Source organism: Aricia agestis, chromosome 20 (assembly GCF_905147365.1).
Source record: "Aricia agestis chromosome 20, ilAriAges1.1, whole genome shotgun sequence".
Classification (NCBI taxonomy): domain Eukaryota; kingdom Metazoa; phylum Arthropoda; class Insecta; order Lepidoptera; family Lycaenidae; genus Aricia; species Aricia agestis.
The window spans coordinates 3,922,884-3,948,396 of NC_056425.1; the positions used below are offsets into that span (position 1 = coordinate 3,922,884).

Genomic DNA, 25,513 nt, shown 5'->3' on the forward strand with positions numbered 1-25,513 from the left:
ATAATCTTATCCAAACGGTTAAAGAGCTGACAGCACATCTTATTATTAACCCCAAACTAAAACTTAAGTCTTTCATCTATGTTACACTCAACAGTCAACACTGTACAAATAATTAAGGTGTATCCTGAAAGAAATTAAGAAGACAGACATGACACTTGAGAGCTGAGTCCAATAATTACAGGTCTTCAGGACCAATGCCGTAAATAGTTGGTAAATAGCCATTTTTGCGCCCTGTGCGAGTGCGCCCTTGTTTTTTTTATATACCTACCTAAGTATTAATAGGTACCCAGAGGCCAGAGCAATTATGCTATGTATAGGCCTGTTTTATTTCATGGGTGATAAAATAAAACACGGTGTTGACTGTTGCTAGACCAATAATTATTAAAATATACTTACTAAAATTTTGGAAAACATACTTTTTTCAAAAAACTGATATGTACATTGTACAAACAAGCAGGCGAGCCGTCTCCCCTATTCCCTACACTACCCTCCCCTATTACCCTATTCCCTCATAAAAGGCTGGCAACGCACCTGCAGCTCTTCTGATGCTGCAAGTGGCGACGGAAGTTGCTTTCCATCAGGTGACCCGCTTGCTCGTTTGCCCCCTTATTACATAAATAAAAAATCACCAGTAACACGGTTTCTCCGTGAATGTTGATGTAAGTTTTTATCGCAGAGGTTATAACAAACATTTATCATTGCAACTGATAACACGGCCATATGTCATAGAATATAGATTAAGATTGGTTCGATTAGTTTGACTGTGGCCGCTATGAATAATGTATGTTTAAATTTGATTAATCGCGAGTCGCGACCAACATCGAACCGTTTCCTCGTTTTATGCTGTCGTCTATACTATCTATAGTCTAAACCACGCAACGAGTCACAAAGGGTGGAAACTAGTAACCATGATTTTAGTATTCAAGAAGCTAGTACTAGTTTTATTATTTGGTTAATCCGATTTGATTTTGATGAAGATGTAACAGACGGACAGACACGAGTATGGACTATGGATATTAATTATCACTTCAACAAAAACAACTCTAGTTAGTTGTAAAGATAAAATATAAGTGGTAAATAATTAAAAGGTCTCGGTGTGTTATTATATTCAATAAATTCTTGGATTTTATTATATTACATGTATAAAATTAAATATGTGAATGCCAGTAGTGCTATAAAAACCGTAATTAAAGTTTGTTTGAAAGTCAGAGCTGAAATGTTTTAGAAGTGATATAAAATTACAATTATTATTTGATTCGTATAAATTATATTGTATAGTCTAGAGCCGTGGTCCCCAACCTTTTTTTCATACGGGCCACAAACATGTCTTGGTCTTGGTGTCACGGGCCGCACCACAAAAATTTTAGGGTTAAAAATAACGTTCTTCAAAATTAACGATATCAAAGTGGAAAAATATTTCATGTCTTTCACGACGACTTTATTTTGCCGGTGGACGTGAATTTCAAAATGCTTTAACATCACGCGGGCCACATAATATTATTATGAAGTCCAGGCGGGCCGACGGGCCGCGGGTTGGGGATAGCTGGTCCAGAGTCTAGAATTGGAACTTATATTAGTCAGAAATGAGTAAGTAAAAAATATGAGAATTCGTTCATAAAATTTAGAAACCGTTGTTATATTCTTAGCGCCTTTTTCAGAATTCGCCTGTAAACTATTTCTGTACTCAATCTTCATTGTTTTGAAGTCGGTACTAGTTAAATTAATCGTGAATGTTGATAAATTTTTGGGACTGGTAAGTCACGACTTTTGTGAAGGTAGTAAGTACCAAATGGGAACAACATTCTATGTACTTATGTAGTATGTACAACAAAAGAAAGATTTTGAAAATCGCTCAACAAATGACGGCGTAATGCATTTAATAAAATATCCACAGCCAAACATAAGACCTCCTTCTTTTTTGGAAACCTTTAAAAATCTCTTATAGAAGATTTCATGTCGTATATTTATACGCGTGACGAGAAGCAATTTATTAAACGATATTCCAAACATTTATGACGGAATATACATAATTTTTAATTGGATATAAGTATACAAAAGGCATGAAATTGGGTGCGGCTTCGCAATTAATTTTGGTCGTCTCTCGCGTATCAAAAGCTTCATTACATCATTTATTATACGTTTCAATGGAATCGGTAATTCATTTTCACAGGCCGTTGGAGGTTTAATATTTTATACCACCTATTAGTACCGAGTAGGTACTATTGTTGTTTATTACATAATATACAGGGTGTAACAAAAATAAGTGATAATACTTTAGGGTGTGTACGTAAGTACTACGTGTTCCTTCTAGAGAGTTCACTGTGAAAGTAGCAGCGCTGAAAGACCAAAATTTTTTTTTCACTTTTGTATGGGGAAACTCATGACGCTCGGACCTTGTCCTTTGCTCATACAAACGTGAAAAAAAATTTTCGTCTTTCAGAGCTGCTACTTTCACAGTGAACTCTCTACAAGGAACATGTACACACCTTAAAGTATTATCACTTATTTTTGTTACACACTGCATATTCTGATTTCTGTGCTATTAGTAAAGGTAAGGATTACATCTAACGAGTAGATTGAGACCACCAACCTTTGTGACCAAGACCGAGACAGTGCCCTCTGCCGATCACTTCGCACTCGGTATGTTTAGGGATAAACAGAGAAAAATGATAATATTATTGTAAATTCATTAAATTGTATCGCACGTACGTCAAAAGCATCCAACCCATACTAAAATTTCATCAGCATCGGGTCAGTGGATCAGCATCAGGTCTGTCTGTCCGTCCGTATGTCACAGCCACTTTTCTCCGAAACTATAAGAGCTATACTATTGAAACTTGTTAAGTAGATGTAGTCTGTAAACCGCTTTAAGATTTCGATACAAAAATGGAAAAATTATGAAAAATTTTAGGGGTCCCCATAGATGCAACTGAAACAAAAAAAATTTTTTTTCATTTAACCTATGCGTGTGGGGTATCTATGGATAGGTCTTTAAAAATATTGAGGTTTCTAATATCATTTTTTTCTTACCTGAATAGTTTGCTAGAGAGACTCTTCCAAAGTGGTAAAATGTGTGTATGATGTGTGTGGGCATGATAAGTCTAAAAAAAATATATGACGTACATTACTACAAAAGCTACCAACGAAAATTGGTTCGAACGAGATCTAGCTAGTAGTATTTTTTATACGTCATAAATGGTAAACCATAATTTAACTTTCATTAAATCAACTGAAATATGAAAATAAATCAAAAACCTCTTAATTTCATAAAAATAAACCTTATTTCTGCTGCGGAACCCTTCATGGGCGAGTCCAACTCGCCTTTGGCCGGTTTTTTATTAGTATTGAATATTGATTCGTTGAAACTTGAAAGTGTATTTCAAGTATTGGCTGTTTTTTATCCACCGTCATAAACTTCAAACACAAAGACATCTCTTGGTTATTTAGGGCTCATAGGGCTTCGTAATCCGGCAAGGATCAATGCTCCAATGCTCTTTACCCAAGGGCCAGTTTTAGATCGCATTCTATTTTGTCGATCTATCTTTTAGAAATGAGGTGTTTTCAAAGCTACATAGGGCCGAAACAACTATTTTTATCTGACTTAAGGAGGAGCTAATGTAAATTGGAGCAGTATATTTGCCAGAACTGCTCAGTTTTCGTACGTCTGAACAAATTTGCCAAAAAATCTGTATGTTATCTTAATTCAGGCTTAACTTAAGAATGTTAATCTTAACTCTTAAGTAATAAGCCTGAATATTTATGAAATAAAATAACAGCTATACTGTATTCGGCGAGACATGGCGGTAGCGGTCATTGACTCCCTGTCAAAAACTTGTCTTCCTACTTCCTACTATCCTACTAATATTATAAAGGCGAAAGTTTGTTTGGATGTGTGGATGTATAGATGTGTGGATGTATGGATGTTTGTTACTCTTTCACGCAATAACTACTGAACAGATTTTGATGAAACTTTACAATAGTATAGCTTACAATTTTAATCGACTTTCGAAATGGAGGAGGTGTTATTTGTTTTTTTTCTTCAACGATTACTCCGCCGTTTGTGAACCGATTTTCAAAATTTTTCTTTTGGTGTTACATAGGTTATCATTCCAATTTGGTACCATATTCATAAAAATGGTGACCTGATGAAGAGATCCATAAGAAATCGAGGGAACTCCTCAACATTTATATGAAAATATGTGGTGACTTCGGTTTCGTGAGCAGTATTCTAAGCATATTATGCTACCAACAAGTAAGATTTTGCACCAAGGTGTACCATGGTTCGGAAGGTGCTGAGAGAACTCTTGATACTTTATAGATACACGTTTGGGAGTTTCGACGTTGTTTTAAGAGCGGAAAGCATATGCTACTATGCAAATTACCTTCATCTTAATCATCATCACTACCATAAACCGTTATAGAACCATGTGTCGTCCCGTTTTGATCCTATTATTGGGACTTTTCATAGTCTTTCATTATATATCTCTTAAACCGCGGGTAACACCGCGGGGCACAGCTAGTTTTCTATATAAACCGCGATTGACAATTAAGTGTCAGATGTTGTCAATCGCGGCTTTGTATAGAAAATGATGAGTTTTTGACAGGGAGTCAATGACCGCTACCGCCATGTTTCGCCGAGTCCAGTACGGTCTAAAGGACAAAGAATGACCGAATAAAAACTGATGCAACTTCCATTTTGTTAGTTTATAAATGGAATTGATTCAAAATGGCGGTTTGACGTAAAAAATGTGTTGAATTCTTTTATGCAAACCGTCGATATTCATCTCTTGCGGAGAATTTATTTCATGATTGCTTCTGGCACATGAATTCAATGAAATATTTAAAGAACCGGGCACAAAGGAATATTTACGTCTGCTTTAATTACTGGCTTTCATGAATAAGGGAAGGTTTAAAATGCAGTTCAAATCTGATTTTGTGTAAAATCATAAATAATTTATTACATAAGTAATTACTTACTAGTTCATCCTCCATACTACATATAAAATTTGATATTCATCCCGAGAAAGGACACAGGATAGTTTTAAAAAAAAATGATCGGTCTCGATTGAAATTGCGGAAAATTTTTAATATTTGCACATGTACTACATACTTATATCTCAATGAATATTCATGAGTTCTTACAAAATTGAGGCTTATAGAGTTATAGCACGTGAATACGTTTTCTATCAGGCGATTCGTCATCTCATTTGCCGTTATCATAAAAAAGTTTTTCAATATCCTCGTCCTTCATCCATCCTTTGTATTTCTTCTTAGCTTACATTTGAGTTGGGCTTATTCGTCACTCAGTATATTATATCATTTTACTGTGAAATTCATCAAAAACATGCTTCGGCACGAATGGGCCGGCTCGACCGGAGAAATACCACGGGCTCACAGAAAACCGGCGTGAAATAGCGCTTGCGCTGTGTTTCGCCGAGTGAGTGAGTTTACCGGAGGCCCAATCCCATACCCATGTTCCCTTCCCTACCCTTCCCTATCCCCTTCCTTACCCTCCCCTATTCCCTCTTAAAAGGCCGGCAACCTCTATATTAGCTTCATACCGGCAACGCACCTGCAGCTCTTCTTATGTTGCGAGTGTCCATGGGCGACAGAAGTTGCTTTCCATCAGGTGACCCGTTTGCTCGTTTGCCCTCTTATTTCATAAAAAAATATATACTATATTTAGGATATCCAAAATCCACTTGAAATAAACGTGCTGAGCGTGTTGATTTGACAAATTTGTTATACCGAGAACGAATTCAGTCCGAGACTACTCTGCCCGAGGTACAGGCTGTTCGACCGGTTCCTTATACGTCTACCCATAATGACGATCATTTGTCCCAAGTTTGAAATTCATTTGAACTTCGAATGCGATACAAAAGTTTTTCGTATTTGATACCTGCTGGCAACATTTTTAATGTTGCTTTTTTACGTTAGCAAAAAGGTTGCAAAGAGCTTCGTATAATATGGAAGATTTTCGTAGCAATAATAATTCTGGTTGATTCATATTCGAAATTAATTGGCGCTATTCGCCCGAAGCGAAATAAATCGATTAATATCAAAATAGTTAAAATATTTCCCAATTATTCTGTACAAAGCTTTGAATGATAAATTGCTTAATAGACCCGTGAAAACCACGACCAATTGATTTCATAATTTGTCTATCTATTATGTTTTAAATGGATAATTCTGTCGGGCACTAAAATTATGGAATGGTTTACGATTAAACTTATTGATTATTATGTATTTCAATTTTAAGCAATGTTGTATAATTTATTAACTTAAAAACTCCTAAATGCACAAAAACGAGTTAACTGCAGTTTAGCAGTAGGTATTGCTGTCGGAACATAAACAAAATTTATTACCAACAAAGCAATAAATGTGCTCTAGAAACTTTAAGTGGATTTTCAGGAGTTAAATTAGTATAAAAATGTTTTAACCTCTCAACTACCGTGAGTAGAGAATATTATTATTAGCGAAACCTTTATGGAAACCTTTATGGAAATTCTACTTTTTGAGCATCAATATTCTAAACTAATTAGGCCCTATTACTTACCAGCTTTACTGAATATTCACTCGAATTGCTTTCGCTAGTTTTGATAGCCAAAATAGATGTCAGAAATATAAACAGATGAACATAATATTATAATGACCTCCTCGTTTTTGTCGGTTAAAAATGTAATGTACAGTTCGACCATAAATTTAATACTTATACCTAGCGGAATAGAGAAACAAAGGCCTGAGCAAGAGAGATGTCACTATCAGTAACACTGTGTGGTAAAAAGAGACGTGTGATACATGACAGCAGCATTCTTTTTTTGACGTCTAGTCGGCACGTGCCGCACGTTGACAATTTAATCTCATAGAAATCATGTTCAATCATGCTTGTGTAAGTGTATACGTATACATATTTTTACCCACAGATGAAACCAATTTCGGTTACTTTTGACAGCTCGAGAGAGCTCTATTCCGCTAGGTATATTAACTTTATGAGTTCGACAAGGCTTTATATGAACGTGGCGAGGAAAGGAACTTTAAAGGCTTCTATCATACATAAACGTCATTTTTGACATGTGTTTGACAGTTAGTCCTTTACCAGCAGCGCTCCCACGATCATTTAAAGCCTTGTCGAGCTGTAGCCAAATCATGATTCATGGCGCTTGCGATGTGATAACTTGTGGAATCCCATACAATTTTGACATCTAACTTCGTTGTCGAAACTAAGAAATGACCGCCGTACTCAGAGACATTTAATTACGATTAACCTTCAATTTAATGAAGAGTTTGACAGATAATGTATAGAGCTTATGTCAAAATTTTGAATTAATTACAATTAACTAATTAATGTTCCACTCTGAGTGCGGCTGTGAAAGACTTACCAAGTTAGCACTAATTCAAGTATTTATTCATAAATCACAATGGGGATTGTCCATTTTTTTTTAATTTTGCTCATTACAAAAACATTTCGAGGAATAAGGTCAGTGATCGTTTTTCTGTATATAAACGAAAAAAATACCCATTAGTTACTTATATTTTTGAACAAATACGTTTAACCTTTGTTTGACCTTCAATGGCGTTAAATTAGCAATAAATTCGACCAACATTACGTTTCGAACTTTTGGTAAGCTTCTCGTATCAGCTTTCACATAATGAGAACTTGCATTTGACGAACCAGCCATTATAAATAAGATTGAAAGAAAATTTAAAACATATGCGAGGTCAATTGGCGGCCGATGATGACGTCAGACGAAACTTTAAAAATTTATTGAGAAAAAACTAGCCAATGAATTTAAAAATTATTTAATTTATATTCTTAAAATACCCTATTTTAACGAAAAAAATATAAAAAGTTCGTGTGATTTTTTTTGGACAATGCCCATTGGGTTAAAGCCTAGGGAATAAGGAACAGTGCAAAACTAGTACTTAAGTATTAACTAAAAATATGTCAAGCAATTTTAGCACATTCTTGTCTTTGAAAGAGCTACTTATATCCATTATCCAACATTATACTTACTAACTATATTATGTATAACTTGAAGTCTTGAACTTCTTACTATGTAAGTAAGTACATAGTACTTACTTACATAATAATATAATATACATACATACGCCTTGAAAGGTATCCGAGTATGTCGACTAGACTGTGACGTCATAATCTTGTCTTGCTGTAGAACTGTAGCATAGGGTGTTTCTTTACAGGCAATCCATAAGCCTTGATTAGGTAGGTACCTACTTAAGGATTTCGATGACGCTTAGAATTTATGAGGAAAGGATAAGAAATTAATTACTAATAATAATTAAATTAAGAAATTTAAAAAAAACCCCCGCTAAACAACTTTAAAAAGTAATGAAATAACATATTTTACTGACTTTAAGTTTAAAAAATTCCTAAGTGTAAAGTGATATTTTAGTCCATAATTGTTGTCACGGTGTGTCGGGGGACCGCCAACAGTGTCTTTTGCATTTTGTATCGCCATGTCACTGATTGTCTCGATTCGGTTCGCTGTGAACTGACCCTTAAACTATAATGTTATGTGAAATCAAACATCTACATTAGCGGTCCCCCGACACACCTTGACAACAATTATAGACTAAAATATAACTTTACACTTAGGAATTTTTTTAACTTAAAGTCAGTAAAATATGTTATTTCATTACTTTTTAAAGTTGTTTGGCGGGCGTTTTTTAAATTTCTTAATTTAATTTTATTTCATGCTTTTTAAACTTGAGTTGGTTATTTATAATTCCTATCAACAGGATCATATTACATCCCAATGAATACCATAAAGGAATGTCCTTTTGGATGAGGCCGTCAATATGAGTCCAAACATGAAACCTCCACTTTGGGTTCATATGGAGCTCGGCTCCTATATAGAATCCATCTGGTAGAGGTGAGGCTGCAGCAGCAGCATGCAAAAAAATATTGATTATCTACGTCTTACTAGTTGTCGCAATTAAAATGAGCCCAAACACTAAACCATTGCTCTAAGTTGGTGAGGAGTTGGGTATTCTATTGATTACCAGGTGATGCTGCAGCACCAGGTCAACTTTCCATTAAAGTGTAAATATTCATAAATGTCACGAACTAGAATGCAATAAAGCCCACCAAACGACTGCAAGTTGCTAATCGGCCCTTCACGAACCAGATGAACCGCGATTTTTCAGCATGGAGCAGGCTGATGATGATGAACTATAGCTAAGAACACTCTCAATTAAGTCAGCTTTCAAACAAAAAAAACTAGATCAAAATCGGTCCACCCGTTTGGATGCTACGATGCCACGGACAGACAGACAGACAGACAGACAGACAGACTGACAGACCGACAGACAGACACGTCAAACTTATAATACAAGGGGTATTATAAGTTTGACGTGTCTGTCTGTCGGTCTGTCAGTCTGTCTGTCTGTCTGTCTGTCTGTCTGTCTGTCTGTCTGTCTGTCTGTCTGTCTGTCTGTCTGTCTGTCTGTCTGTCTGTCTGTCTGTCTGTCTGTCTGTCTGTCTGTCTGTCTGTCTGTCTGTCTGTCTGTCTGTCTGTCTGTCTGTCTGTCCGTGGCATCGTAGCATCCAAACGGGTGGACCGATTTTGATCTAGTTTTTTTTGTCGTGGGTTAAAAAATATGCGAAAGTGATTTTTGGCGCTGAACCTATTTGGCGGATATTTGGTATGGAGATACTTTGAGTCCCAGGAAAAGGCACCTGAGGATACTTTTTTCCCGGAAATATACGGTTCCCGCGCGATAGTAGATTTTTGGCGCACCGGAGTTGCTGGTGTTATTTAGTTTCAAGTATCTTTAATAAATATTATTATGTATTGAAGAAGTCATTGCTGTATTTTTTTATAATAAAGTTGTTGTTGGATTGAGTCTATTCTCACTTGCTCAAATATTATTTAAAAGCAAAAATTTGAAAATAAAATATTATAAAGTTATCAAGTAAATGAATTTATTTTTACATTTCCAACAAAAGCGTTGAGTCGCTCGACGTTATTGAATTAATGGCGCTGGGAATTTACTGAAATACAATAATATTATGCTGTCCTTACTGACAGCCATTTGCTATGATAATTTTAGTTAGTCCGCGGGGACTAGACTATTTATTCAATACTTTTCTTGCAATTTATATTAATTTGCTGGCCCAAATTAATAAACGGCTAAGTGCGCGTCGTACTCGCGCACGAAGGGTTCCGTACCCTTATAGGGTAAATTTGTGTTTTTTGTATGGGAGCCCCCTTAGTTTTAAATTTTATTTTAATAATATCATTAATTATTAACGTACAAATATAATAAAGGCCTTTGTGAAAATTTCAAGGTCTACCTACTGGTAGGTCTTTTTTGCTCAATATTATTAATGGCTACTGCCATTAATAATATAGATCAAAAAAGGCCGAAAAAATCACGTTTGTTGTAGTCGAGCCCCCCTTAAATATGAATTTTATTTTGTTTTTAGTACTATTTTTTAGCTTTTTATAGCGGTAACCGGTAACAGATAAAAAATGTAGTCACAATCTTGTTCATTTAAAATCATGCTTGATTAGAAATTAGATCTTGTTAGACTTAGAACTCATCTCGCGATATGCGCGCCGTACTCGGTTGTGAACGTAAAAACTATAATGATTAATGAGTAAACTGTACAGTTTACTCGGTATAGTTTTTACGCGTAAGAAAGTCGATTTAGGTGAACCAGTGAGCCCAATAGGTTACCAGCAGGCGTAGCATGGCTACAGTAGAAATACGAAAGAATAGAAACGCTGACAGTTTTTGCGAACAAACAGACAGATTTACTTTGTCTACTTTACCGTAAGAATAAACCTTTCTATGGTGGCCATGCTGCCTGCTGCTGTGGACTAGCGTGATAGACTTTGTGGACTAGGGTTTTCTGTAAAGTAAGACTGAACGTAAGTCCTAAGTTATGACTAACAGTTGCTACTTGCTATTGGCTAGTAAATCTCAATTCTCATGACCTCATTCATGTCTTTTATTAAAATACGAAGTGGTCAGATTTTGTTTACAAGAATACTGTGATTTGTGACATGATAAACACTCTTTTCAATGTCATTGTTTGTTGTGTATTTTACATATTTACCTGATCAAGCGTCATTCTCTGAAAAAAATTATGTGACTAGTCTCGTGTTAAGACTTAAGACTTTGGACGTCCTAAAATCGCTATTTAAATAGAGTCCATCTGATTATGGATAAATCTCAAGATAGGGGTCGAGATGTGTCCGCCCACAAGCAATTTGCGAGACCGAGCTAAAGGCTATGCTAATATAATAGCTCGCTTTAATCAAAGCCTACGGGCATCTCTACAATGAGGTACAATTTATCTTGATAAATGGATGTTTGAAGACAATTAATACAAATTGATATTTGTATTTAGCTTATACAGTCATATGGATACTTAGGCATTTTGCATTCGATAATATTATAATTTCGACGGCGAAATCAGAAATTAAGCATGTATGGAGTTTGACATTTAAACGCGTCGCGACATTTCAACTCATATTTTTTTTTGTTTTTTTTGGTTGTCGACATTATACTTATGTATTTCACTTAGTTTTGTAACACCTTGTATATACCCAGAGCCCCTAGCCAAGATATTTTTTTAGCGCTTCTTTAAAGAATCACCGATCGAAATGTTGTCTAAGTCGACTTTATTTTAGTCGATTCCATACACTTTGATCGGCTATTCTATAAAGAAAACGTCTTGGCTAGGGGCTCTGATTATATTATTTTAAGCGAGGTCGCGTCAAACTAATGACCCTAATCTTCGTAGAAATCGTGACTCAAAGGAAACTTAGTAGGTTTCTACTGAGCTTGACACAGGTATTCCTCGAGTTGACTCACAACTCACAATAGTTTTTTTTATGTACAAATTGACATAATTTTACATAAATCAAGCTAGAAGCGTTTACAGGAATCGTTTTAAAGAGTCATCGAAACCACAGATTACTAAATATACTGGTTACTACGTAATCGAGACTATAATATTATGTTACTGACCATACAACTAAAATATATCTTTCCAGAAACCTCTTACTAACTAGTTTTATTCTACAAGCACACTAGCCACGGCCATGCTAGCCAACATGAAAAAAATCTTTTGGTAAATATAGTCAGTGACAGATTGACAAAGAAAAGCTATGTATCGTCAATTTCTTCCCTAAAAATGACAGTATATTTTCTATTCTAAGTTCGCATTTCTTCTGAAGCCATGCTAAGCTGATGATAATAATGACGCGGACGATTCTAAAAACTTGGAAATTATACTCGTTTTTTTGTGACATTATTATTTTACAATAAGTATATTAGGTAATTGTATTAAAAAAAACAAATAAGTTAAGTAAGCAATTTATCTTGCACGCCAACAAAACAAAGTAACAAAAACAAAATATAAATCATGTTTATCTTTATTGCAATTTATATTATCTTGTTGACTTTTAACATTGCCAATATCAATACGTTTAATTGGGATTTCATCAGATATTTCATAAATAATTGGAGTAATAAAGATGGATCATAATTATGAATTATTATTTATTATCCATACTAAGTAAACCTAATATTATAATTAATGCGAAAGTGTGTTTGTCTGTCTGTCACCTCTTCACGCCCAAACCGCTGAACCGATGTTGCTGAAATTTAGTATTGACTACAGAGGTACTTTGAGTCCCGGGCAAGGACATAGGATACTTTTTATCCCGGAAAAATGTACGGTAACCGCGCGATAAACGGATTTTGGCACAACGGAGTTGCGGACATGTAGTATAATAATAATAAATTAATAATATAATGGCAATCAGTCCGTTGTCTCGAATGACATAAATTATATTTAAATTAAGTATTATTTAGTATTTAGCAAATAATTCCGTTTACTATTCAAACACGATCCTAAGCAGGTGGCAGCAACCAAGGTTGATATGAAATTTAAAGCATATTCCCAGTTCACTTGTTTCTGAGGCTTTAAAAAAGACATTACGAACTGGCCACTAGTCCCATCATCTTATAGATCCGATTCTTTCAAACCCATATTGGAATCAACGCACCATTTCAAAGTTTTTTCAAAATGGCGTCTCCAGACTTTATTGATACGATTATAATTGGTCCGATCGTAAATCGAATGAAAATCAATCAATCTTTACGATCGGAACAACCAGAGCAACATGAGTTGTAAGGAGGTGGCGCGAAGGTCGGCGGAACCAGTTTGGCGGGACAAGGTGCGGGTTAAGTTCAGATTCACCGCCCTTTCATGTTATCTAGCATTATAGTACGCGAGCTAATTTATAGAGTATAAACGGAGAGTATGTGGTTCACACCTATCCACGTTGGTCTATGATGATTGATGAACCAACGAAATGTAATGTCTAACTTCCATACTTACTAATATCCTAAATCCTAATATTATAAATATGCGAAAGTGAAACCTCTTCACACCCAAACCGCTCCGGGAAAGGTTACAGGGACATGGGCGTACCGAGTGGGGGGCAGGGGGGGGGGGGGGGCAGCTGCCCCCCCCTGGATCATGTTGGCGTTCCTACTAAGTATATTATCTAGTACTTTTATCTATAAAAATTAAGAACGAATTTTTGCCATTTGTTTGCAATACAATATTTTACAACTAAAAATTATTATTTTTTTATTCTTTATAAACACCTAGCTTATGAAAAATCTGATTTGCCCCCCCCTGGCCCAGAACCTGGGTGATTTGCCCCCCCCTGGCACCAGAACCTGTGTAATTTGCCCCCCCCTGGCCCAGAACCTGGGTACGCCCATGTACAGGGATCCTTTTTATCCCGGTAAAATGTATGGTATCCCGGAAATTTTTGCGTAAAGTAAGTATAGTTTTCACAGAGCCAGTACTGGCTGCCAATAAGACTGGCCAGTATTGGCTTGGCATATGCCGCGTGTGCACAGTTTGGCCTGGCTTGAAAAACTGTTCACACGCGGCATATACCAAGCCAATACTGGCTGCCAGTCTTATTGGCAGCCAGTACTGGCTCTGTGAAAACTATACTTAACGGAGTTGCGAGAGTTATACAGTATATTATATTATGTATTTGATAGCCCATGATCGATATAATATCGACAGTTTTACAATCATGGTGGCCACTGGCAAGGATCTACGACGGCCCAACGTGAAGAGTGAAGACCCTTAAATGCCAAGTGCCAACGATTGGAGCATTATTAATTATTATTATCTATCTTTATTACGCTGTGATTATTATATTTTATTAGACAAACTCCCAGGTAAAAAAACTCAATGAATTTGGCCTAAGGCGATCTGCGGAGCTAAAATGGTCGCTTTAAAGAATCATGATATGAATCATAATATGATTCATTTTTCTAAAATCGCAAAATGCAACTCTGCTTGCAATTAATTTCTGTATTTTTGTACTGATTTGACATACATATGTCAGTTTGACAGTTTTGACAATTCATTTGCTGAATTGATTGAGAAGAATTGCCTAATGTAACCATTTTAGCCCCGCTGTCGTTGTTCTTGTATTGTATTTTGTTAATGGTTTTCGTTTAAAAATATTGATTAACGAAGTCCTATATAAGACATAAAAGAAATCATGCCGATTTTTCAGAGTGAGATGGGCCCAAATGATGCATGTCGAAAAAAGATTTCAAGTTTTGTTGACATTGCGTCAACAAAACTTGAAATCTTTTTTCGGAATATTTTTGGAAAGTTCAACCGATGACCGATTATGCGTGGCCGGCCACTAATTCACAATAATTTCGATGTTACCAGTTACCATATAAACTTTAATGACGAACAACCGTTACTCGTAAAAGGAAGTCATTCACATAATAAAACGTATCTTTATGGCATAAACGAGCGTTTCATTAAGCATGAATAATTTTACGAATAGCAAAAGCGAGGTCTGTATTACAATTTACGAGACGTACTCGGTATTACATACCATATACATATTCAGTGGAATAACGGCTTTGCACGTGTTTACTCATAATTGAATATTTTGCAAGTGCCATTTTACGTCTCGACTCTCGACCGTTATGCTATTTACGATCGATATAACTTAGCGTTTCTATATTAAGTAAGTACATATTAGGTTTTAAAAGTAAATGCTAACTGTAAAACTTATCTAGAATTTCTACAGATTCAAAGATAATTAAAATTGAAATAGAAATCATACAACTTCATACAAATACCACCACGGTCCGAGTAGGTACGCGCAGTAACTAGGAAGTCGTGATATTTAAGGGGGCGATTTAAACCCAAAATTGTCAATTTTATAATTCATTTTTATACTTGAAAATAAGCCCCGAATTGTTTCATTTTCTAAACATAGATACTACATTATATATTTCCAAGAATTTGATCTGAGCGAAAACACGATATATCTTAAAATTTTCTCAATAGAAAAAATCATCTTTGTGATTTTTTCTATTGAGAATATTTTTCACGAATTTTTCATGATATAACCGTGCATTAAACTTAGTTAATATTTCAACACATTGTATACATTGATTGAGAGTAGTATAAAGTCATTGAGACACTGACCTGGCGGATTTTTAAAATGTTGTATATTTATCGAGTTATTATGAAAAAAGTAACTTGGCGTTGATTCCGCGTCGTCCTTTTTCACCTGGCATAATCTAAAAGACGGGCGTGAGTGTGAAGAGTTTGATTTTTTGGGTTAGTCGCCTTCTTAAAGCAATTTAGTTTGTTATTATTTTTATCAATATTCCGCGAAATAAACCTCAACCTTTAAGTAAATGAGTGAGTGTACGCATAGGCCTCCTCTCCCACACTGCCTATCCGTACACTCGCATGCAAGAACCTGCAAACACCACCACCACACAAGCAATAATGTTGGCAAATCCGTGCAAGGTCCTTAAACTTAAAGGTTGTGGTTTATTTCGCGGAATATTGCTTAAAATAATAACAAACTAAATTTTAAGCTATATGGATTTCCGCAAAGTAACGCCTGATTCTATTAACTACTCTTAAAGCAAGTTTTAATTTCGTTTGTCATTGGATTATAGGATTTTTTGTGAAATACAAAATCTATTGTATTGTATAATCGACTAGTAAAAGTTATTTTTTTACTTCGATTCGTTTATCGACTGATGATGTCGGTTAAAAAAGTAATGAGACTAACGATTGTAGTTTTAATTCCTCACCGTTATATGATATTGTTGTTAGTTCTCACGTGGTTACATCTAACCTCGGTATAATGATTACAAGTACAAAAACACGAGATTTTTTCTCAAGTGATACGAATCAGCGATGCGAGATTACAGTCTCGGTTTGTTCGGACCTCGGACACTTTGATATGGTAATTACTGCTAAGAATATTTGTTATTAATATCATGAAAGACTTAATTTTATTGTTACCCTAGATGACGCTCGCAATTTTCCAACCACTTTTTGACGTGGGAGAGCCATGCTTCGGCACGAATGGGCCGGCTCGACCGGAGAAATACCACGTCCTCACAGAAAACCGGCGTGAAACAGCGCTTCCGCTGTGTTTCGCCGAGTAAGTGAGTTTACCGGAGGCCCAATCCCCTACCCTTTTCCTTTCCCTACCCGCCCCTATTCCCTTCCGTACCCTCCCCTATTCCCTTCCCTACCCTCCCCTATTACCCCTTAGAAGGCCGGCAACGCACCTGCAGCTCTTCTGATGCTGCGAGTGTCCATGGGCGACGGAAGTTGCTTTCCATCAAGTGACCCGTTTGCTCGCTTGCCCCCTTATTTCATAAAAAAAAAAAACAAAATTCGTATACAGCGCGAGAACCGTACATTTTTCCGGGATAAAAAGTATCCTATGTCCTTTCCCGGGACTCATAATGTCTCCATGCCAAATTTCAGCAAAATCGGTTCTGCGGTTTGAGCGTGAAGAGGTAACACACAGACACACTTCCGTATTTATAGCATAGATAGATACTAAAAAATGTTAAAATATTATAGGTACTCGGTATAAAATTATTTTCAATGTTAAAGACATTTTTACTTTTTAGAGATACAATTAAAATATTTGTACACTGCGCCATCAGCCATGGCATAAGGATGACCGTGAAGGCTTTAATGTTTTTTTTGCAAAAAAATTATAACGATGCGCTTCGATGTTTTTTCTAGCTAACATCACGACGAATAACTGTGTTACGTAGCTGTTTTTCAAATTTAAGAAGTATCAGGTACATTTACTAATTACTATACCTGGACGTGGGAGAGCCATGCTTCGGCACGAATGGGCCGGCTCGACCGGAGAAATACCACGTTCTCACAGAAAACCGGCGCGAAACAGCGCTTGCGCTGTGTTTCTCCGAGTGAGTGAGTTTACCGGAGGCCCTAATCCCCTACCCTAATCCCTTCCCTATTACCCTATTCCCTCTTAAAAGGCCGGCAACGCACCTGCAGCTTTCTGATGCTGCGAGTGTCCATGGGCGACGGAAGTTGCTTTCCATCAGGTGACCCGTTTGCTCGTTTGCCCCCTTATTTCATAAAAAAAAAATGCTCCATGAAAATATTAAAAAATAAATGTCCCGGTGAACTCCGTATCCTTTCCTCTTAATATAAACCTCTCCTGGACTTCCGTGAATATTTCAAGACTAAAATGAGCCAAATCTGCTGTTCACGAGTTTTAGTGAGAGTAACAAAACTTAAAATTATTTTTTATTTATATAGATGATGACCGTTCACCGTTCACAGTAGCATATTTTGACAGTAATCCGTCAAACCGCTGTGTTGACACGAGGGTGGAAAACCGGTCCGCTTCAAATTCCCCATTCTCCCCAACCAATAAATTTTAATTGTCTCCTTCACACGACTGTCAAATCGCAATTTTAAAAAAACCGACCAAGTGCGTGTCGGGCTACGCGCAATATAGGGTTCCGTAGTACCGCTAGTTTTTGATAATTTTTGTATAGTCAATAAATGTACAACATCATCTCAGTTCCATTCAAAGGAATTTGAACGAAAAGTTCCTTATACTTCGCCTAATACATTTTTTTTAGTTCGACTATTACTCAATAACTTTTGAAGTATTCTTAGCCGTGATAGTTTTCCTTTAAAATTTAGAATATTTCCTACTCCCGTGAATTTTTTCACATTTCCAGAAGCAACCGTTTAGCTGTTAGAAGGGCCGGACACTGGGCTCTAACCATTTTTTCCACTTTAAAACTTCATATTTCACAAATGGATCCCTAAATCGGAAAATGATCTTTGAATACTAATAAATCATAATATTTTTAAAAAATCCAACGACCCCCACACGTTAGGGTGGACGCGAAAAAAATCATTGATATACCATAAAAAATATATTTTAAGATTTTATGTACCATTTTATCGCAATAGATCCTTAAGGGTCACAGTGACATCAGGGCTACTTGACCTGCCTTACGTACAAGTACGGACATACCGAAACTGTACCCTAAAACTCTAAAAATAATAACCCTAAAAAGTATACGTGTAATCGTCATCTAAAATTGAAAGGATTATGTCATTTATGCTTGATGATAGTCTTTTATTGCAAATTTTTTGGGATTACGCTTACAGAATCTATCTTTAATAATTTCTGATAATATATTGTTAATAGAACGCAACACCCATGTCATATTTAGAACAAATTAAATTAAACTCATAAAAAGTAATTACTTACTAATAGTTGAATAACTAACTCTTACTCTCCCTAAAACTTTTATTCAGATTTCCGCATATACACCTAAAAATCAATAAATACTTTTCCCCGCGTAAAATTTGTTTGAAATGCGGCCTCTCGTGTATCCCCTTCATACAACTGAGCCCCTAAATTTATATACAAAATGTGTATATTATTACGTTCTTTCATATTCGAGGGTCATAAGTAACTTTAAGCTCCTTAAATAAGCCCTTTACTAAAATACTTCAATTTCCTGTTAAGAAGCATGTTTGTGAGTTACAGAAGGGTGGAAACAGGTTTAATTTAAATTAATTTAACTCTGGCTTTCATAATTTTGATATTATACGCGGTTGACTTTTTGATTGTAATTTGTAACTTAATGGGTCTTATTTATACAAATAAGACCCATTAAGTTACAAATTACAACTTTACTATACTATACTTTACTATAATATTATTTTTTGGAATTTAAAATAGAAACTACTTTCAGATTAATTTCCAGAATTCGCAAAAAAATTATAAATATTCTTTGATTTCATTACTTTAAATAATTTGATTAAATGTGTCGTCTCTTTCAGTATAGGTACTGGAAATATCGCGAGATATATCAGTTTAAAAGAAAGTAAAACTCAGAAAATGTTGTATTGACAGAGATTTCAGCGACTAGCGTTCACATTATCGTTTAACAAGACGATAACGCTTGTCTCCTGCACGCTATGAGCTCCTAGTACATGATTTGCGAAATGGCAACATGATCGAAATTTATTTTATGACTTCAAAGTTTGTCAAACGTTCGGTGGATCATTTTCCCCCATTCTCCCTTTCTGTTTGAAGAACGTTTATTGAAAATATTTTTTGTTACGTTTTTCTGACTTCTGTTTTTTGATTCTCGTAAACGAGTGTAATTCAAAGATATTAAAAAAATGTACATACTCGTTTGCAAAATTCCCTTAAAACAGCTTTTCTTTTACTGACTGTTTTTGCTTCTCAGATATCATAAACCTAGGTAGTTTTAATTCTTAATTTAAAAAGTGTTTGACTTCTCTAGTCTCTACCCAATGCAATGTCGCATGTCGTTTTGTTATTATTTGTTATTCTCTACCGCAAAGTTTAGTGGTTCGCATTTTGTAGACCGACCGCCTGTAGACACTAGACTGTAACGTTTAGCGCAAAAGAAATAACATTCCACGATATTATAGTGAAATGTTACTCGCATGAACATATAATTTAATATTTATGTTTTGTATTTTTATACGTGGTCATATTATTTTTGCAATTATTGCTCACTTTAAGTGCAGCCTGCAGATATAAAGATTAAAGATATCGTAAGAATTGCATGCAAGTCAAATATCCGAGTTTATGCACTATAAAAATATGATCATTGTAATAAAACGCGATAGCAAGAAATTAATTTGTTCGCAAACGTTTAATTTAATCCACACATTGTTAGGAAACTTTTCCAAAGCAAATAATGTAATCTGGCGAGTCGGCGAACATTGTAACCTCAGTCAGCATTTATTAAACCCCGGTCAAAGGTGTGCAGGCACTGCATATTTAGGCGAGAACGCCTTTGTGGCTAGGAATTCGATATTGCTACGGAAGTGACGTCACGGATAGCAATACTAACCGCAGATAACGACATCCTTTGTTTAATTTACTGGGACAAAATCTGAGGCAAGGGTAGCTTCGGTTTCCATAACAACCGCGCCCCGCGCCGCCGCGTCCCCTCCCCCCGCGCGAGTATCGATCGCGTCCCCCCTCCCCCCCCTCGCGCCACTCCAAATCAAATTACGCGCGCGGGGCGGCTGCCGGTACAGTCGACCGCCGCACTCAATCAACTTTGTATTGGCGTAATAGTATTTTAATTCTATTGCCGCTTTTGACTGCAGCCCTGGTAATTGGTTGTTTGCAAATTAGTTACACGATGTTTCAATCGGCCGATGAATTGCGCCAGATAATGGTGATTGATGATTTTAAAAGGTCACTCGACCAATTAGGCTGCGCTCCGTAGCCCGTGGGCAGCTGAAGTTTTTTGCGGCGTAAAAGGGTCTTTATGGCGACTCGTCGCCGGACCGCGTCGTAAATTGAGAATGAATTTGAAAACAACCTCCTCGAAATCCTGCGAGCCTCGTGAATATAAAACGGAAACATAATATAATATTTAGACGTAGGAGGAAAATGTACATCGGACTTGTATCGCGAAAAATTTTACATCGTGGGATACAACACTGGATAATGTCAGAAATATAAATATATTTTGTTCTATTGCGTATCATTCTAATAAACAATGTAAGTATACATAAAGGAACTGAAAATGTCGGAATATCATAAAAAGATCCCAAATAACTTATCACATTAAGTAAAGAGATATGAAGAACATAAAATAATAAAACATCTCGCTTCAGAGAGACAATTCCAAGCTTCAAGTCGGTACACGGTTGACTTTCAAGTTCTGCATTATTATTCAACTACATTTTAGCAAAGAGCTCTGAGTTGAAAATTACGGCTGCATCCAAGATTTATGCACGCGGATCTAGACTCTATTACTATGTTCCTATTTCTATCTATATAGAGTTCATATTTGTGTCTATATAGAGTTCATAGTTGTGTCTATCTATGTAGAGTTAATATTTGTGTCTATATGGAGTACATATTTCTGTCTCTAATTCTCTATAGAGTCCATATTGCTGTCTATAATATAATATTATGTAGAGTTCTCTGAACGCGCTTAATTTATAATTTTATTGCGGTTTATATCATAAGAGCACTTTAGTTTTATCTACGCTTAATTAATATGATTGTATCATGCAGTATCGTCGAGTTGGTTTCCGCTATTTTGATGAGCAGGTTTTAATGAAATAATTGCTTATCTTGTGGTTAAGAGGATTCCACACCGCCATTTTTCCCATACAAACGCTGTCCCCTGTTTCCTCCCTGGATAATGCTAGTAGAGTTATAATTTTTTTCCTTAATATCTACGGCCACTAATACAATGTCCCTATGTTTTCCTTTTTTTCATAATTTAATTATTAAATAAGATATGAACGTTCAAAAACCCAAAAAAATGGCCAGATTTTCCACTGTGTTCAAACGTCCAGAAAACAGATTTGGATAGATTATACAAAAAAAGCAAAACATAGGAACACAGCTCAAGCCTTTTTTTAATCTTTAATGAAAAAAGTACTTAAATCGGTTAAGTTTTGGAGAAGGAATCAGGGGACAACGAATCGTTGATTTTCTGGATTTTCTGCAGTTGTCTCTATCGCGTTCTGCGGTATAGGCTTGAGGTAAGGGAGACAGCTATAGATATTACACGTACTTTTTTTTCATTTCTCTAGCTGCTGTGGTATCCTCTTAACAGAAGTGATTCAGGTAATCTAGTTTTGATTACACAATTGCAAATTAAGTATTTTTCATAATAAATAGCAATTGATTTTAAGTGAATCATTTTTCTTTCGTTTAGGAAAAACAAAAAGCTAATCTATACCTACTCCTAGAATAGAAAGAAAAATTAAGCAGAAATTATTTCTTTTCAAATTGTGCACTCCCTTAACTTATCATTTAATCAATATTAATTATTATCAGATTAACAGATACAATGTATTTCTTTCTAGATCTTGATATAAATAACAGATATAAACGTTGAAAATATAGTTGGTATTTTTGGTATTTCATAAAACTGTAACTCGACTCTCAAGAAAAATAATGTTTTTAATTTGAAACTGTATTGAGAAAGAAAAATAATGAGCTAAAAGTATCTCGTATTGAGACGGCAAATAAAGATTGTATTTCTTCTATAAAACCATTAAAGCTGGTAAACTCTTTGCTTAGTTTTCTTATCTTATCTCTGGTTGTATTATTGGCACTTAGCCGATTTTGTGCCACCTCATAACTATTTTGATGGGGAACATTTTTTTAAATTTTAGTTACCTATTATGATATTTAGAGAAGCACTTGTTTCAAATTTAGTAAAATTTGTAATTTACACATAAATATAAAAGGCAAAACTTTGTTTATAATTATTGTTGTTAGTTCTTCTTGAAACTAGGTACCTACACTAAAACTAGGTACCAAATTTTTATTTTTTTCATGAATTAGTGTTGGCCCTAGGCCAGGCCCACCTAACTTGAGTGGAGTTTTCAGGAACACAGAACAGTTGACGTGTCATAAATAATAAGTGCAAATCACATACTTAATAGTGATATTAGCACAAGTAATGTTATTTGCACTCGTGCAAGTTGAAATAATATTAAATAATGTAATAATAATAATAATAAATTATTATTATTATTATTTATTATTATTATTATTATTATTAAATAATGTAATTTTTTTATTAATGATATTAGTAATTACTTAATAATGATTAATAATTATTTTATCTTGATAGGGAATATAACGCAAAGGCACAGAATATATTATATTTATAGTAGTACCAAGCAAAGGTAAGGTAAATATTAACAGAAAGGTTGTCAAACGTCGAATAAAACTTTAAACTTTTTAGTTTTTGTTTACTGTCTATGCTGGTGCTGTCTCTGGCCTGAAAATATTGCAGTAATATATTATCAAATTAACTGCTATTGAAAAAAACTCCATGTACACAAAAACATAATATTATTATACTTACATAAAAATAAACGGTCAGGCATTTCCACCCCAGCCCATAGCAGCTGTTCAAACTTCAAACGCCATTCATTGGATTCCCATAAAGAATATTTGCTAAAAGTAGGCAAATAATGTTACTTTTGACGAGAAAAGCAATATATTTTGTTAATAGCTCTGTAATTTGGTCAAGAAATGCTTTCTTTTTTCTTTTTTTCGTTATGGCCTGTTTACATTATTCTAATCCAATAATTCAATCCAGTGCCGAATTACTACTGAAAAATTTAAACAGGTTCAGCGGGGCTAAAATGGTCGCTTTGAAGAATCATGATATGAATCATAATAATACAATTCATTTTTCTAAAATCGCAAAATGCAACTCTGCTTGCAATTAATTTCTGTATTTTGTACTGATTTGACATTTGTCAGTTTGACAGTTTTGACAATTCAATTGCTGAATTGATTGAGAGGAATTGCTAATGTGACCATTTTAGCCCCGCAGTGCATCCAGAGACCAGCACTTGCACTTTGCGATTTTAGAAAAATGAATCATATTATGATTCATATCATGATTCTTCAAAGCGACCATTTTAGCCCCGCTGGAATGCAATTTAGTGTATCCCAGTGCCCGTTTACATTGCATTATTATAATTTGGTATGGACTATGGAGTTACATTGAATCCCGGGAAAGGACATAGGATACTTTTTATCCCGGAAAAATGTACGGTTCCCGCGCGATAAACGAGTTTTGGCGTAATGCGGTTGCGGGCGTAATCTAGTTTAAAATATTCATTAAATTAAAAACTAACCACTTGTGTCTAATAATAGAACCGGTTCCCAATAATTAGTATAATATTATGTAATCATTGTATTCTGAGATAACATACTAATTATTAACATATTTGAACGATAAAGACTAATAACCATGCTATTTATAATGTAACAAGTTTCCATAAATGGGTTGCATTTAGCATAATTTTATTTTAAGCGATACTAAATAGGTCTAGAATCCAGCTACACTTACTTGGCCGGTTTTAAAAATAGCTAAAAAATCCAATATAATTAAATTCGTTAATAACGCGGGAACCGTACATTTTTTCGGGATAAAAAGTATCCTATGTCCTTTCCCGGGACTCAAAGTATCTCCATACCGAGCAAAGTTGGTTCAGCGGTGTGGGCGTGAAGAGGTAACAGACAGACAGACTTTCGCATCTATAATGGAATATGGAAGTATGGAATAAACACTAATGATTTGTGAGTAATTTAAAAACAAAGACATAGCGGCCATTTCCAAATCGCTTTGAAAAGCTCTCGAGTCCATTAAAAATAAATTATCACGGCTGGCGCCGGTTCAAGAATGCCTTATCAACATGCACTTCTTTATTTTGCCTTTTAGTTTGTATGAGACTGATCCTTATGCCGTTAGTTTTAAGGTTCTGTCGGGGGTAAGATAACTGTGTACACGGTTGGAATCATCATGTGCCAGATTATCTCGACATCAATAACATTCTTTAGATGAGCTGTTTCAATATTTTGCTCATTAGACGAACTGAAATTATCTGTGAGCTTCCGTGCTAATGTAAAGTATGAAATCTACAACAATTTGTATTGTTGCAAAGAGAATCGTTGCCAATTAATGACGTGAGTGGATAAACCAGATAACTAACATTTTACAATAAGAACAATTACTTACTCATTTTCATTTATAATTTTAATAAACCTTGTAACTATGTACTTACTTCATCATACATGGCTAATATAATATCTGGCTATACATAAAATTTACATTTTCATTTTTTTATTTCATTATTTTTCCAGCTACATTTATGCAAAACAACGGCAATTTTTTAACTGTTACTTCATGCATCTTCAAAGTACTAACATCTTCAGTTCCAGCAGGCTTAGCATGGTCACCAGTCAGCATAGAAGCGGTCTCTTTCTACGCAAGAATAAACAAAGTAACAGTTGGACAAATAAATCCGCCATTTTGTCACTAAAATCTGTCAGCATGTTCATTCTTTCCCGTTTCTACTGTTGTTATGCTAAGCTTGTTGTTCGATAAATTAATTTTGGCATCATCTAGTATGTAATAAACTGAGATATACTTTCAACGCTATGAGGGAGACAAATGCACGATATTCTCTCGTTATGCCTCTCGATTTCACCCTAATCGATTTTAATGGTACAGTCGATATTTCAGTTCAGTACATTTCAACCTTATTACTATCGAAATACGGTTCAAAAGTGGTTCAATTGTCCTTGATAGTGGCACAGTTAGTTTTCGA

At 35.3% G+C, this 25,513-nt stretch overlaps 1 protein-coding gene across 1 annotated transcript in view; it reads left to right on the forward strand.

The window, feature by feature from the left end:
- LOC121737352 (zinc finger protein 608-like) overlaps positions 1–25,513 on the forward strand; it is a 175,631-nt gene that overhangs the window by 1,163 nt on the left and 148,955 nt on the right. The window lies entirely within an intron of this gene.